The sequence below is a fragment of the Mytilus edulis genome, chromosome 11 (genome assembly GCF_963676685.1).
Source record: "Mytilus edulis chromosome 11, xbMytEdul2.2, whole genome shotgun sequence".
Classification (NCBI taxonomy): Eukaryota; Metazoa; Mollusca; class Bivalvia; order Mytilida; family Mytilidae; genus Mytilus; species Mytilus edulis.
Window position 1 is genome coordinate 65,429,124 of NC_092354.1, and position 17,421 is coordinate 65,446,544.

General features: G+C 34.8%; 1 non-coding gene across 1 annotated transcript; it reads right to left on the reverse strand.

The window, feature by feature from the left end:
• Positions 1-533: 533 nt before the first annotated feature.
• On the reverse strand, positions 534-606 carry Trnaa-agc (transfer RNA alanine (anticodon AGC)). Its single transcript has one exon. It is a non-coding gene; the product is annotated as a tRNA-Ala (tRNA).
• Between the last annotated feature and the right edge of the window lie 16,815 nt (positions 607-17,421).

Genomic DNA, 17,421 nt, shown 5'->3' on the forward strand with positions numbered 1-17,421 from the left:
CGCCGGGGAGGACATTATTTTTTACTTGGCTTTGAATTTTCATTCTTTAATTTTCAATTTGACCGCTATAGTAACACCGGATAATACCGGTGTAAGGGTTTGAAACCAATCCAACTGTCATATTGTTTATGCCGTAGCATCTCCAGTTCATGTCATCAGACGACCAGCTAAGTTTTGAACACGTTCCCAACCTTTAAATTTGTCTACTTTTAAGCATTGGTGAGCATATTTTTGAAAAAAGACGCCAAGATAAACTAAACCTGACTATCACTGCATCATTATTCCTTTATGACAGATTATTTACTCATTATTATAATACATCCCGAATGTGGTGAACGAGTCGAACTAATCACATTAAAATAAACATGAGAATGTCAATGAATGAAGGATTCTTGTAACATGTGTAAGGGCAGGACATACATGTACACTCGAATCGACACAATTTCCTTATATTTCGTTCATATCAGACTCTATTCATTTTCAATGCTGAAAGACTACCGAAAAATTGAGTATTGGCGACATTCAAAAATTAATGGAGGACCCGGGCATCGATCCCGGTACCTCTCGCATGCTAAGCGAGCGCTCTACCATGTGAGCTAGTCCCCCTCTTGGGTAATATGTCATTAAATAACGCCTTTATGCCTACAGATGTCATTCAGTCACTTTATCGGTTCTAACTACAGTTCAAAGTAGTCTCGAGAGCTACATTTGTAGACAATGAGAAATAGGCGATCAAGGAAAAGGCAATCAAGGATCTAATGAAGATTTATTTATATTTAGCACAATTACGTGATATGCCTACAACTGCGGCTTTGGCGGTCGGTCGTTAAAACAAAATGAATAAGGTTGAAACGTGGTACATGCATAAAAAGCCGCTAATGTGCATTCGCTAAAATTCCTTGAACAATGGTAATATTTGAGAGTGCAATGGGACAAAAAAATATCCCGTGAGGCGGAGTCGAACGCACCGACCTAGAGATGTCAGATTTTCTTATTCCACTACCGTCTCCCGCTCTACCAACTGCATGAGCTATCACGGGGTCTGTATACAAATGGTTAAATTCATCATTTATATATATATACGTATTTGGATGTATTGTACATTTAGCAATAAAAACAAAAAAGCGCCATCAATTGAATCTGAAACGTATATTAGCGGAAGGAGGGGCGATAATTCATTAAGATATTTCAATTAGCAAGAGTAGCAGAGACAACAAGTAAGTAGAATGACGGATCCGTTGCGCTTAACATATCGCCTACAGCAATCAATACTATGAATTTGCAGATGCGTTCAATATAATAACAAGATAGCAGTGAGCGTTAAGTACCTAAAATGATGGTCGTTACTATGTCCTCGGTAGTATAGTGGTTAGTATCCACGCCTGTCACGTGGGAGACCGGGGTTCGATTCCCCGCCGGGGAGGACATTATTTTTTACTTGGCTTTGGATTTTCATTCTTTAATTGTCAATTTGACCGGTATAGTATATATGTGTGATTTACAAGTTCGATCATGTATACAAATACTTAGTTAAAGAGAGACACATTCAATAGCATAGGCATATCAAATGGGAACAGCTAATTAAAGGCGGATCGAACTTTCCGAAAGTAGGACAGGCCTGCTTCATTATTCTAATCTGTAAGTGTGGTGGTCTTCATCTTGGTAAACCAGTTTGAAATCTGGATTTACGGATCAAATTTGATTCTGCCCGCTCGTACTTACAGTTAAAAAATTTAGCGGGCATATCCCAGCCACCTCTCCCCCCTTTTCAGAAAGCCAGTAACAGATAGAAAACTCAGGGTTAGAATTCATAGAACAAAAAAGGGGCAGTGGCAAATATTTCATGTATATTTTGAACACAGAGAGAATTACCCCGGCACGCTTTGCTTATTTCTTTTTCTTATTTGTGCCTTCGAACTTTATGTTTTGAATTGTAGTTTCACTTTTCATATTCGGTATGTATTCTAATGTAAGCTCCACGGTGGTAAAAATCACGTGATGCAAGCAAAAAACATGCATGTGTTTAACGGCACTGAAGATTTTCGTATTAAATAAAGAAAGTTGCCGGTCCGATACATGAACAGATTGGTTAGAAAGCAAAGTTTTACTTTTAGTTACATTGGAAAGCTTAATTCGAGGGTTGAAATAGAGAGCACAAAAAAAGGGGGTGAGGTGTTCCACCGGGAATATTTTTATCTTATGAACTCTACAATTGAAAGGTTTATTATTATTTTTATTTAATTAAAAGAGAAAAACGAATGTAAAACAAATTGTAAATGGTCTTTCTACTTTTCTCCCATGCCAAGAAATTGCCTCAGTTGAAATTCTGCAAACACCCCATAGAGCAAATTACATGGATGATTAATATTGACCATTTGGTATATGGCTGTGTTCTAAGCGACACGTAATTGAAAGGTCATAAATTAATTTGTTGAATGAAATCAAATCTTTAACTACTAATGCATGCAGTAGGAGGTCGACCGCATAGGCGGATCCAGGGGGGGGGGCCTTTCGTGGGGAAAATTTGGTTGATTTTATAGGGAATCACCCTTTTTTAGGTCAGTCAGAGGGCCCCCCTTAGGAAAAGTTCTGGATCCGCCACTGGACCGGAACTTTTAGCGAGGATTTCTTTGCATAGTCTTCACTATACATACTCATCTTCTTTACATTTTAATATTTAAAACTTATTGTTTATATTGACCAGGGCTGGGATACTTTCTAATATGCATCAATTTAAAAGTAGCATTTAGTTCCAGATCACACAACTTGAGGAACAAGTAAAAAAAGTCGTAAAATATAGAGGTAGTAATGAGAGATGATTAGAGTTGAAATACAACCTTGACAGCTGCACCATACATTAAAATAACAGCCAATGGGTCAGTCTGCTAAAGTATATATGAAAACAATTAATTAGTAATCTCAACACTCTTGAAAATAGCAAATTATTGTCAGCAATTAAATACATATTAGAGATAAGATATAGGTAACAAACTTAAGCTCAAGAACAGTATTTTAAACTTTAAATAAAAGACATATATTGATTAAAGTGCAGTCTGCATGATGTGTGTCATAATTAACCTATAGCTGTACAATGTAACCTATGGGAGTGCAACCGGAGTATAAATCTCAATAACCGAAAATTGTACCATAGCTATCCATGGTATAAAGGTTTTATTGTATAAGGTATTCAAAAGAAAAACATTCTCAAGACCTGACCGTTGCCGTCTGAATTTTTTGATAAAAACAACAAAGTCAGTGTGGGGCCACTAAGCTAATTTGCCCGCTTTGCACCAGCTGAAATAAATGATTGCTTAGGGTGGGAATCGAACCCACATACACCAACTCTGTTGTCCTATATTTTAAATGAACCAAGATTCGCTCCCAGAACAAACAAATAAAATTTAAAAATATGTTGATTTTCGGTTATTAAATGGTAAACTTTCTATAGGCTCCACTGTACAGCTACATGTACATGAATCACATCTAACCGTTTGTTTGGCAAGGCGGGTTAGTTTTTTGGGGATGGAGGGGACAGGATGCACGCCCCTTTTAAAGAACTTTAAATATAGTAAACAAATAACCTATTTTATAGTATTTTCAAATGTTGGCTTGCTTTACCCCCAACCTCACTTTAAAAGTGTTTGATCCACACCCGGTTTATCAGACACTGCTGACATCTAGACTTTTAATGAGGCTACTCTATGTTTGACCGTTAAAATTAGATAGCGTTTTACTCTAAACAGGAATATATATATGTTAGATATACTGTTCCCAGCTCTAAATGAGCTATTTCTTTTTTTTTTTTTTTTAAATTATATCGTCGCATGTCAATGAATTTAATAGTGAATATTTTGAAATCCTGTTTAATTAATGTACGTCATGGGCGAGGGGGATAGGACCTTTATCGGGACTCCGGGATCGGGTGTTTTTAAGCTCGGGATTTCGGGATTGACCCTTTCGGGATCCGGGAATTCTTTTTTTTTCGAATTTCGTGACCTCGGGATTTTGTGTTTTAAGCCTGGGATTGCGATATCAGGACCCCCTCCTACCCTCCCTCATGGGCTTCTGGTTTCAAGTTAAACGTGGAATAATTCATACAAACTCTCAGACAGATTCTTGTGAAATTTATTTCCTCAAAATCATTAATTTATATAAAAAATTAAAACATTTCGAACATTTTGAAAACAAATAACAAAATTTTAAAAACCTACCCTTCGTCTCGTGAGGTTATTGCCGGGGGTTTCAACAAAAGCTATGGTATAATTTACGATACACCACAAAACTGTCCAAAAGATATGAAATATCTATAACTTAAGACATAAGGGTGAAAATACAATGACTGATGAAAATAAATTACAAAAAGTATTTGTAATTACAAATTCTTCCAATTATACAAAAACTGTAAAATATAGTTGACCTATAGCATAGAGTATTAGATAAATAGACCAAAACTCAAAAACTTAACATTGACCACTGAACCATGAAAATGAGGTCAAGGTCACATGACATCTGCCCACTAGACATGTGCACCTTACAATCATTGCATACAAGTTCATATACATGTAGTATGAGAAAAACAGACCAAAACACAAAAATTTAACTATAACCACTGAACCATGAAAATGAGGTCAAGGTCAGATGACACCTGCCTGTTGGACATGTACACCTTACAGTCCTTCCATACGCCGAATATACTAGCCCTATTGCTTATAGTATCTGAGATATGGACTTGACCACCAAAACTTAACCTTGTTCACTGATCCATGAAATGAGGTCGAGGTCAAGTGAAAACTGTCTGACAGACATGAGGACCTTGCAAGGTATGCACATATGAAATATAGCTATCCTATTACTTATAATAAGAGAGAATTTTAACATTACAAACAATTTGAACTTTTTTTCAAGTGGTCACTGAACCATGAAAATGAGGTCAAGGACATTGGACATGTGACTGACAGAAACTTCGTAACATGAGGCATCTATATACAAAGTATGAAGCATCCAGGTCTTCCACCTTCTAAAATATAAAGCTTTAAAGAAGTTAGCTAACGCCGCCGCCGCCGGATCACTATCCCTATGTCAAGCTTTCTGCAACAAAAGTTGCAGGCTCGACAAAAATGACCAATCCATAATTAATGCATCATTAAACATATATATTTATTTGCAGAACAATTAAACAAAAATACAAATTTGTTATAAAGCATGCATACCTGATATGAATCTGGGATCTTAAAGCAATAGCAGATGTGGAAAAATAAAGGTGAATAAAAAGGGGGAGGGAGTAAAGAACCATGCTTTATATATTTTGAATAGACATATCTGTCTTTGTCACAATGTAAGATATCAAGAATCCTATATAAAAAAATGTTTTGAGGTGATATTTTATTCAGAATGAGAATTCAGTAGGACGACATTGTGCTAAATAGTGACCCCCAGAAGCCATTTTGAGACCATTCAAGTCGTTTTTTTTATCAAACGATAATTTTATTCAGGATTATCCCAGTCCAAATATAATAGGAGAAACCGTTTTATAAACCTTATGTCATTGTTTAAACAAGCACAATCTCGAAATATTGCTTACTTTTATTTATTTTTGTTCCAAAAGTCGGGAGCCTTATTATCGAGTACTGAACCTAAAATTTGGGGTTCTTGAATCGGGATATAAATTTGCCTATAATAATTTGATTAAATATTACCACTGTGTATCATCGCCACCGGAAATTGGGTACTAACGAAGCGGAGAGAAATAGAAAAAAAAGTAAACAAGTTAAGAATTCATCCAATTTAAAGCATTTCCACTCATTTGATGAGGGTGCCGCTTAAGAAATGATTTTCTGATATATAATTCTTTAAATTATTAGGCCGATAAGTACAAAATTAATTCAAGATTTTGTGTAATACCCCAAAACTTGCCACTTAGTACCGGAAAATTTCGAGGTCGATCGTCCTCTGTCGCTCCATTCTCAAGATATTGAACTGTTTTTCATTATTTTTCTAGACACATTTTTAGATTATTATAGTGTGGCATTATATTTACTGAAATTTGTTGTCAAAAACATGTTTTTTAAAGAATATGGACAAAAACATTGTTTGTTTGTTGTACGGCGAATTGCAGGACGTTGTACGGCGAATTGCAAAATAACAACTTTTGTGTGTACGGCGTCTTGCAATATATCATATTTTTAAGAGGAAATTAATCACTGTTTAGATAAAATCATTGACGATATTTTGTTGATATCAAAGCTTTACAGGCTTATAAATATACAAAATGTCTAACTTATCAAATATTATTAAATACATGCCGTTAATTCAGTTCAGAAGGCCTCTGTTGCGTACCGCTTTTCGATTTTGTACAAAAAGGTTTTTTCAACCATATTATCCTAAATACATTTATATATCGTTATACTACTAGCGACTGTTGTCTTTTTGTTTTAGTGTAAATTCAATAAAATAAACCGTCCATTCATCGTTTGTTGGTGCTAGCTTTAAAAAAACAGTGGAGATGTGGTATGATAGCAAATAAGATAACTATCCATCAGGATAAAATAAAGTATATGCTATCGTACGGCCTTCAACAACGAAAACTCCTACGAAAACTCGTACCTTATATAGCTGAGACTACTATAACAGTTATAGTAGTCTCAGCTTATAGTCTCAGCTTGTAGTCGGCTATAAAAAGCACTGACAGAAAAATGTGGAAGGACTCAACAAGAAAACTAACGGCCTTACTTATATACAGTGTAACACTGAAACAATTTATGAAAACAACAAATAAGATAGAGATGAAGCAACGAAAATCACCGAACCACAGGATCGAAAATTCGGACAGACAAAATTAAGAAAAGACTTTGTTTTCATCGAAAGTAAGGAGAAAAAAATCGTGAATTGCATTTCGAATTAATTTTCTTGTCTGTTTCTTTTTGAAAATATATAATTTGTATACATCTTAAATGCTGTGAAGGGGGCAGCCCCGATGTTCGGACACCCCGTTAGTCCGACACCCCATTGGTCCGACACGCCACTAGTCCGACACCCCATTGGTCCGACACCCCATTAGTCCGACGCCCCATTGGTCCGACACACCAATAGTCCGACATTACAATTAATACCGACCAATACTATTATGTAAATGTTTATCCTTACGAGGAACAACATAAGATAACTTGCATACCGGAACTGTGAACACACACTTTCCACATCAATTAACTATTTAATTAAATTGATATCTGAACGGAATTTTTTACCCCTCACCCCTCCATTGCGGGAGATGCAAACAACAGTCTTCATCTTCAACTCATTCATTGATTAAAGATATACATTCATTGGTTAGTTTAACCGAGACCGAAAACTGTGAGTTATTTCTGTACTTATTTGATTGTTTATTGTCTGTCCTATTATATAGATCTATTGTATTTGAAATAAAAGTGAACACAAATTCAGGAATTTTGCGACTTAGATCAAGGGGTATCCCTAGAGTATCTATATCAAATGCAACAAAAAAATCGACCTGTAAAAAGGACAATACAAATGTTCAAGTTAAACAATCCCTACATATTTTTGTTTAGGGGCCAGCTGAAACACGCCTCTGGGTGCGGGAGTTTTTCGCTGCATTGAAGACACATAAGTGGCCTTCGTCTGTTGTCTGGTCTTTGGTCGGATTGTTGTCTCTTTGACACATTCCCCATTTCCATCCTCAATTTGACTATCAAGAAAAATAAAAGTTGTTTAAAACAAAAACTCGCACTCTCAACCTGAAATGTAACTAGGTGATCTGGAAGGATATAAACAACACCACAAAGAAAGTCTCACCGGAAGATCGGTATATTCTTACTTGTTACCGGTATTCGAATGTGCAATAGTAGTTTCACGGAACCAAGAAAAAAAACCACGTACATATAATATATTATTACAAAAAGCATCTAGCTAGGTAAGGTATCAAAATATCAACGAAATAAATGCAGTTTCAAATATTGGAAGTAATGTTATGGCAATTCTGTGTTTGTTTTTATACGCCCGTAAATTTTTTGAGTGGACGTATTATGGTATACAAATGTCCGTCTGTCCGTCTGTCCATCTGTCTTTTCATAACTTTTCACACTTCTTAGTTACATTAATGTAAAGATATGTATACTTTTTGGTGAGGATTCAAAAATCTTATTTTAGAGTTATTGATTTTTTTTTGTAAAAAAAGGGGGATTCTCACATGTCGCGCCATATAGAAACTCTAATTTATCATATAGTATTATTGCATAAAAATTCACACACAAGACGACGGGCGTATCATGCGCTCATGGCGTTCATTACACACTGTGCATATTTCTACATACGCTGACGTCATCGAATGCAAAATGGAGTTCTTTATCGCTTCATATACCGTATACCGGGTTGTTTTTGTGGGGTGTAAATTTTCGCGAATAGAATAAAATCTCAAAATAAAATTTCGCAGGTGAACATGCAAAGGTATGATAAAAGTTATGAATCCACCAAATTAATGACTTCCAAAATATTTCGCATTTATACCTTTAAAAATCAATGAAAATCGTGAATTGTTACACCCGAAAAAATAACCCGCTATACGGTATATTAATATAACCAATGAAATTTCAAGAGTATATTTGTTTTAATAAAATTGAGAATGGAAATGGGGAATATGTCAAAGAGACAACCACCCAACCAAAGAGCATACAACATTCAATCATAAAAATCATGCATATCATAGTCATGATAATATTACGCATAATAGCGTTTGCAGGTACCTAGTATATACATGGGTCGTCTTATTGGCTATAATGCACGCAAATGCATTACAAGAATTGTATGCATGCTCCTTATTAACATAATATTATGGACGTACTTATACAGGCATTTTCCTTTTGAAAACTATCACCAGTTGTGTTTATACCTTTTTAGTTTATAACATACATAGACAATTTATACTGTCATCGCATGACTGTACATAATTCAAATAGAGTCTCTCAAGGTTAAAATCATTATTAATAGTATTAAATACTAGTATTAGATATTATGATAACAAAAAAATGCAAAATTTCCGTAAAATTACAAAACTCAGGGGCAGCGACCTAACAACGAGTTGTCGTATTCTTCTGAAAATGTCAGTGCAGATAAATCTAAATCCAAAAAACATTTTTTCTCTATATGCCTTAGTTTCATAGATATAAGCCATAAACTGCATTGTTTTCCTATGTTCTATGTTTAGCCATGTCGGCCATGTTGGTTGGCAGGCGTGGTTATCGATCGGAGATATGTTTTAAACTAGATACCCTAGTGATGATTCTGGCCAAGTTTGTTAAAAGTCAATAGATTCAGAGAAGAAGGTTTTCGTTAAAGTTAACAGACGACGACGAAGACGAAGACGGACGCCAAGTGATGAGAAAAGCTTACTTGATCTTTGATGTCAGGTGAGCTAAAAATGTACATATTTATTAGCATATGTTAGTCATATTACACGGAGTCTAATGAACAGCTTGATAATCATTTTAAAGTTTTTTATGATTTTGCTAATTTTCAGGTATAGGCTTCAACAAGTGGATATACGAAACAGCTTTTAGGAATTTATAAGTCAACTGCGATTGTCGATTCTCTTAAATGGAACTTATTTCCCCTAAAATTGTGTGATGACGATGTTTCAATCGTGCCAATATATATATATAAAAAGAAGATGTGGTATGATTGCAGATGAAACAAATCTCCACAAGAGACCAACATGACACAGAAATTTACAAATATATGTCATCGTATGGTCTTCAACAATGAGCAAAGCCCATACCGCATAGGCCCCGAAATGACAATGTAAAACAATTCAAACGAGAAAACTAACGGCCTTATCTATAAAAAAAAAAAATGAACGAAAAACAAATAGGTAACATATATAAACAAACGACAACCACGGCATTCCAGGCTCCTGACAGGCACATACATACATAATGTGGCGGGATTAAACATGTTAGCGAAATTCCAAACCTCCCCCTAACCCGGAACAGTGGTTCAAATGTATAACAGTACAACATAAGAACGAACTATACAAATCAGTTGAAAATGGCTTAACTCTGACATAAAATGGACAAAAATACAAGTGGATGTGGTCGGGTACTTGTGTAAATTTTATATATCTTTTAATGTACGAACGCAGTTTGCAATTATGTTTTTCCGTATTCAAGCATTTGCATAGTTATATATAATGTCATAATCTATGTTAATGTGTTGGACTAACGGGGTGTCGGACTAATTGGGTGTCGGACTATTGGGGTGTCGGATCAATGGGGTGTCGGACTAACGGGGTGTCGGAATATCGGGGCGACCCCCTGTGAAGCAAATGGTATTTCTATCTAATGCATTTTATCTAAATGCATAATTAGATGGGGGGGGGGGGGGGGGGGTCCGTTAACATGTTAACAACACCTCGATTTTGGCAAAACTGTTAACAACAAATTTTAAATGCTGATATGAGTTAACAGCAACTTTAATTTACTTTTTCCAAACGAACTCAAAAGCAATGAAAAGCGGAAGTGCATATATTTTCAATGTATACAAAAGTTTGAAAACCACTGTACAAAGTCGCAGAAATGCCAAGCTCCATAAGGAATCTTATATAAAGCTGACTAATTTTCAGAAGACACACGCAAGTACCATATTTTTTTATTGACACATGGACAGACAATTGAACGGATGGAAAAACAGACGGAGTGATTGACTCCAAGAAAAAGGACTGTGTCATGAATAATCGAAAATGCTTCAAAAAGCAAAAGGGAGGCTTCTTCTGGTTATGTATATTGTTGAGTAAATGTTTTATGTCAATCAGTCGTAGCAACTTGGGTTATCGTCATGACGTAGGAAAGTAAAACACACAGAATGAGTGAATACTATAGAGCGGGGCTCTTATAAATTATGGTAACATCTCAGTCAGGGTTTTTCATACGACTCATTGCTTACATGATTTTATTAAAAGGAATTACATCTCCAAGTCCTAATTAAGAACTGTGAGCTGAAATAACTAGAGGCTCTAAAGAGCCTGTGTCGCTCACCTTGGTCTATGTGCATATTAAACAAAGGACACAAATGGATTCATGACAAAATTGTATTTTGGTGATGGTGATGTGTTTGAAGTTCTTACTTTACTGAACATTCTTGCTTCTTACAATTATATCTATAATGAACTTTGCCCATTAGTAACAGAGAAAAATATTTGGTAAAAATTTACATAAATTTACCAAATTAATGAAAATTGTTAAAAATTGACTATAAAGGGCAATAACTCCTTAAGGGGTCAATTGACCATTTAGGTCATGTGGACTTATTTGTAGATCTTACTTTGATGAACATTATCGCTGTTTACAGTTTATCGCTATCTATAATAGTATTCAAGATAATAACCAAAAACAGCAAAATTTCTTTAAAAATTACCAATTGGAGGGCAGCAACCCAACAACCGGTTGTCCAATTCATTTGAATATTTCAGGGCAGATATATATTGACTTGCTTAACAATTTAACTCCTTGTCAGATTTCCTCTAAATGATATGGTTTCAGAGTTATAAGCAAAAAACTACATTTTACCCTTATGTTCTATTTTTAGCCGTGGTGGCCATCTTGGTTGGATGGCCAGGTCACGCCACACATTTTTCAAACAAGGTACCTCAAAGATGATTGTGATTAAGTTTGAATTAATTTGGCCCAGTAGTTTCAGAGGAGAAGATTTTTGTAAAAGATAACTAAGATTTACGAAAAATGGTTAAAAATTGACTATAAAGGGCAATAACTCCTAAAGCGGTCAACTGACCATTTCGGTCATGTTGACTTATTTGTAAATCTTACTTTGATGAACATTATTGCTGTTTACAGTTTATCTCTATCTATAATAATATTCAAGATAATAACCAAAAACAGCAAAATTTCCTCAAAATGACCAATTCAGGGGCAGCAACCCAACAACGGGTTGACCGATTCATCTGAAAATTTCAGGGCAGATAGATCTTGACCTGATAAACATATTTACCCCTTGTCAGATTTCCTCTAAATGCTTTGGTTTTTGAGTTATAAGCCAAAAACTGCATTTTACCCCTATGTTCTATTTTTAGCCGTGGCGGCCATCTTGGTTAGTTGACTGGGTCACGCCACACATTTTTTAAACTAGATACCCCAAAGATGATTGTGGCCAACTTTGGATTAATTTGGCCCATTAGTTTCAGAGGAGAAGATTTTTGTAAAAGATTACTTAGATTTATGAAAAATGGTTAAAAATTGACTATAAAGGGCAATAACTCCTTAAGGGGTCAACTGACCATTTCGGTCATGTTGACTTATTTGTAAATCTAACTTTGCTCAACATTATTGCTGTTTACAGTTTATCTCTATCTATAATAATATTCAAGATAATAACCAAAAACGGCAAAATTTCCTCAAAATTACCAATTCAGGGTCAGCAACCCAACAACAGGTTGACCGATTCATCTGAAAATTTCAGGGCAGATAGATCTTGACCTGATAAACATTTTTACCCCACATCAGATTTCCTCTAAATGCTTTGGTTTTTGAGTTATAAGCCAAAAACTGCATTTTACCCCTATGTTCTATTTTTAGCCGTGGCGGCCATCTTAGTTGGTTGACCGGGTCACGCCACACATTTTTTAAACTAGATACCCCAAAGATGATTGTGGCCAAGTTTGGATTAGTTTGGCCCAGTAGTTTCAGAGGAGAAGATTTTTGTAAAAGATTACTTGGATTTATGAAAAATGGTTAAAAATTGACTATAAAGGGCAATAACTCCTAAAGGGGTCAACTGACCATTTCGGTCATGTTGACTTATTTGTAAATTTAACTTTGCCGAACATTATTGCTGTTTACAGTTTATCTCTATCTATAATAATATTCAAGATAATAACCAAAAACAGCAAAATTTCCTCAAAATGACCAATTCAGGGGCAGCAACCCAACAACCGGTTGACCGATTCATCTGAAAATTTCAGGGCAGATAGATCTTGACCTGATTAACATATTTACCCCATGTCAGATTTCCTCTAAATGCTTTGGTTTTTGAGTTATAAGCCAAAAACTGCATTTTACCCTTATGTTCTATTTTTAGCCGTGGCGGCCATCTTGGTTGGTTGACCAGGTCACGCCACACATTTTTTAAACTAGATACCCCAATGATGATTGTGGCCAAGTTTGGTTCAATTTGGCCCAGTAGTTTCAGAGGAGAAGATTTTTGTAAAAGTTAACGACGACGGACGACGGACGACGACGGACGACGCCGGACGCCGGACGCAAAGTGATGGGAAAAGCTCACTTGGCCCTTCGGGCCAGGTGAGCTAAAAATCTCCATCTTTGCATTTCTGAAGTCTTAGACTAGCAATTTGACATCAATTTGAGAACCACGTCCTCATTTTTCGGCCTCTTCTACCAGGCCACACTGTTCAGTTATTTTACGAATTGCAAATTGAAAAGGTACTTTATTTTTCACAATTCCGTCCAGGTACTCTGGGTCAATATAACTTATCAAACATTTCATATACATCTCAATTATTTTCATCATAGGACTGACCAGGGTTTCAGCTGGATAAGAAGTGGCCTTTCCTTTTAACGTTTTGGATACATTACAAATAGAAGCCAGATATAACTACATTGGTTAGACGTATAAAGAGGGGCATGAGATATCCCTAAACATGTTTAACACTGCCGCATTTGTTGCACCTGCATGTCCGTAACCTTTGCTACATTTGTACATAGTCTTTTATCACATATTTTGTACTGATATGTACGTTTTTGCATGGCCAATAATAGCCGGAAGTCAAGGTTGGTTATCAGCCCTCAGGGCCGATATCGATATCAGCCCTCGAAATCCATATCAAGCCCCCGAGTTTAACTTCCGGTAACCTGTCAATCAAAGGCTCTTTGTAAACAAGTTGAACACAATGAAAAGAAATTTAAAAAGTTACAAATGTGCTGTAGAAGAAAAAAGTAGAAATCAACAGTGAAAATCACAAAAGTTCCCGTAAAATTTTGACGTCATGAGGAATTTAGAAAATATATGACGCCACATTGGAATGAGTAGCGATATAGGATTCTTCCTAAGCATTTTTTAACATTTGTAATGTAAGACTTTAAAGTCGTTTAATATTTGCAATTCTTAGAATTAGTATATTTATTGTTAATTATTTCTGAAACTTTTCACAAAACGTTGTTAACCTACTGTGATACGAACTTTTTTTTAACTCACAGTGATAAATTTATCTTTTTTTTTTTGTTAAATATTTTTTTGATTTTTGATGACATATCAAACATAATTAGGTGTAAGCTATTTGTTTTCTCCTGCTTGAAAATATGTGATAAATAGATTATGACATGTCATTTTCCATATGGTCCATGGTATCAGCCCACGACCCATATCAAGCCCTCGGGCTAAAGCCCTCTGGCTTGATATGGGAGTCTAGGGCTGATACCAGGGCCATATGGAAAATGCCATGTAATAATCTATAAGTATTTATTTCATTTTTTAAATTTTGGTTCATTTATATGTTTCAAGAACAAACATTGAACTTCTACCCCCTTTTTGTAGTTAAATGATTGCTCACTTAGGAGACAGCTTCAGGTATATCAATACACAAGTACAAGTTTAGTTTCGCATTATAGCCATGGTGAATTTTCTAAATATGAAAGTTTTTGTACAATTGAATTGATTTTGGATATTTGGATAATAGTATATCCTTCCTATTGGGTTTATATGAACATTTAGATTGTTTTTAGCATGTTTTATAAGCCATTTTTCAGTTTGAACGTCCATACGTTCCTATCCGTACCGCCATAGATTTAGAAATTTTGTATTGTTTTTCAACAAAGATTTGACGCTCGATCTTTTCAATTCAATTTTATGGAAAAAACAGCAGAAATGCATATGATTTTTTTTTTACCTTTTGATAGATATATGTCTATGGTTTCAGGAAAGGTATCACTCTTATTGATTGAAATTTTCCTTCGGACCAAATTTTTGAGATCTTTGTGACATGTTCAACCCTATTTGGTATCAAATAAATGCTGGTTGTTGCCATGGTTACACAAAAAAAAAGATTATATTTCACCATTATTACTATTGGAAATCAAATTTATGGACGATTCTCTTTCCATAAATATACACATGCATAACTCAAATAGTAAGCCTTATTTATTAGGAAGGAAGGGAAAGAGGGTGTTTAAAAATTATGAGTGTTAATTCTAAGTTTTTTGTCCTATCTGTGAATTAACACCACACCCTAGTGCATAATTTTCTCGTTGCGTTGGGTTGTTTCTTCTATATATTTGGTCGGGCTTCTGTTTATCTGACATTTTCCTCATTTCCATTCTCAATTTTATCAAGGATTTACTATACTCAAATATTTTTTAAAGATATGTACAGTTACATATATGCTGTTTGTCACTCCTTTGTGAAAGCAACAGAGATGGACAGCAAATTTTAATGTGATTCTTGTAAATAACAGTTTAAAACAAATAAACAGTTACCAACATTGCAAATTTTAACAAAACAGATTACAAACAGTGGGTTAAAAACAGTTAACAGTTTTTAAAATTTATCAGTGAAATAACAATTTAAAACAAATTAAAACCTTGAAAAGGACAAAAACAGTTGAACATAAAAGGGTACCCCACCCCCCTTAAATATTTGAACTTAATACTTCATTTTCTTTGAAAGGACGGTAAATAACTATTCTATAATTAGCAAGTTGCCATACAGTTGAAAACAAGTTGCCATACAGTAAATTTGTCAACACGAGCAAGTTGCCGTACACTAGACTTTATTTCTTATGGTCTATATTCTTTAAAATACATCTTTTTGACAACAAATTTCAGTAAATATGATGCCACACTATAATAATCTAAAAACGTGTTTGGAAAAATAATGAAAAACAGTTCAATATCTTCAGAATGGGGCGACAGACAGAGGACGATCGACCTCGAAATTTTCCGGTACTAAGTGGCAAGTTTTGGAGTATTACACAAAATCTTGTATTAATTTTGTACTTATCGGCTTAATAATTTAAAGAATTATATATCAGAAAATCAATTCTTAAGCGGCATCCTCATCAAATGAGTAGAAATGCTTTAAATTGGATGAATTCTTAACTTGTTTACTTTTTTTTCTATTTCTCTCCGCTTCGTTAGTACCCAATTTCCGGTGGCGATGATACACAGTGATTACTAAAGAAGGCAGAGTTTGCGGTAAAGAGGATGAAACTATTTCACATTTTCTGATTTCATGTACACCTTTAGAAGCTGAAAGAATGTCTCTCTTGAAATCTCTCCGAGAACAATATATCAAAGTGCTAGAACTACTAAACATTAATATGCATGATATAGATGTAGACTTCATCCATGTTATTATCAATCCATATCATCTAGTAAATTATTGTGGTACCTCTCTAACCAGTGAACTTTGTGCTTTTATTAACATCCATATAGAGCCTGCTTGTAGAACATTAATATATAAGCTTCATTTACACAGATACAAACTTTTAAATTTAGATCAGAAAAGATCTAAAAAAAAAATAATTTAAGATCATAGCCCTATTTAATGAAAAAAAAAGTTGTGTGTGGACTGCAAATCCCATATTTTCTATTAAGGACTCATTTTTAGATTTTATAGATGAGAACGTGTGTGATTTGTGTGTAAAGATATACCGACATTTGTAAATAGTGTACATCGTTATATATATTCTATTGGTGATTGGATATTGTAATTCACTACTGTATGACATTCTATTGGTGAAGGGATATATTGACTTCATACTGAAGGTGTGCCTATATTGGCAGAAAATATACAGATACAGAAGGCTAAAAATAACAAATAAACTATGCCTCTATATAAATTTAAGTTATTCTTACCTTAATTGTGTTGATATAGGTTGTATTTAATTATAATTTGGTTGTTTTCTGTACGTTATAGCTGTTAGTAAATAATCAATATGGCGGATAGTTTGGCGGTTTTTCTACTCTCTAGAAATCTCGTGCACACGCGTGAAGTTGACCACTGGGTAATAGCCGTAACGATAAATTTGACAATCTGTGCCAATCTGTGCACATGTATTTATATGTCTCAGGTTTTACAGATTCTATAAATAGAACGAAGGGATATTTTCAGAGTGTATAATATAGTCATTCAAAACAATGCGGTATAAACAGCTAAAAGTGTAATCTTCGTTTCAAAATTCAAAATTCAAAATGTACTAAATTATTAACTGGTGGACAGCTATAAAGGCGGATCCAGCCATTTTCATAAGGGGTTCTAACCCAGGATAACGTTGGGAGTTCAAACATATGTCTGCATTCAAAAGCATTGATCGTAAAAAAGGGGGGTGCCAAAACGGCCCCGGACCTTCATCCCCACACACTGGCTATTATTTGACGACAATTTTAA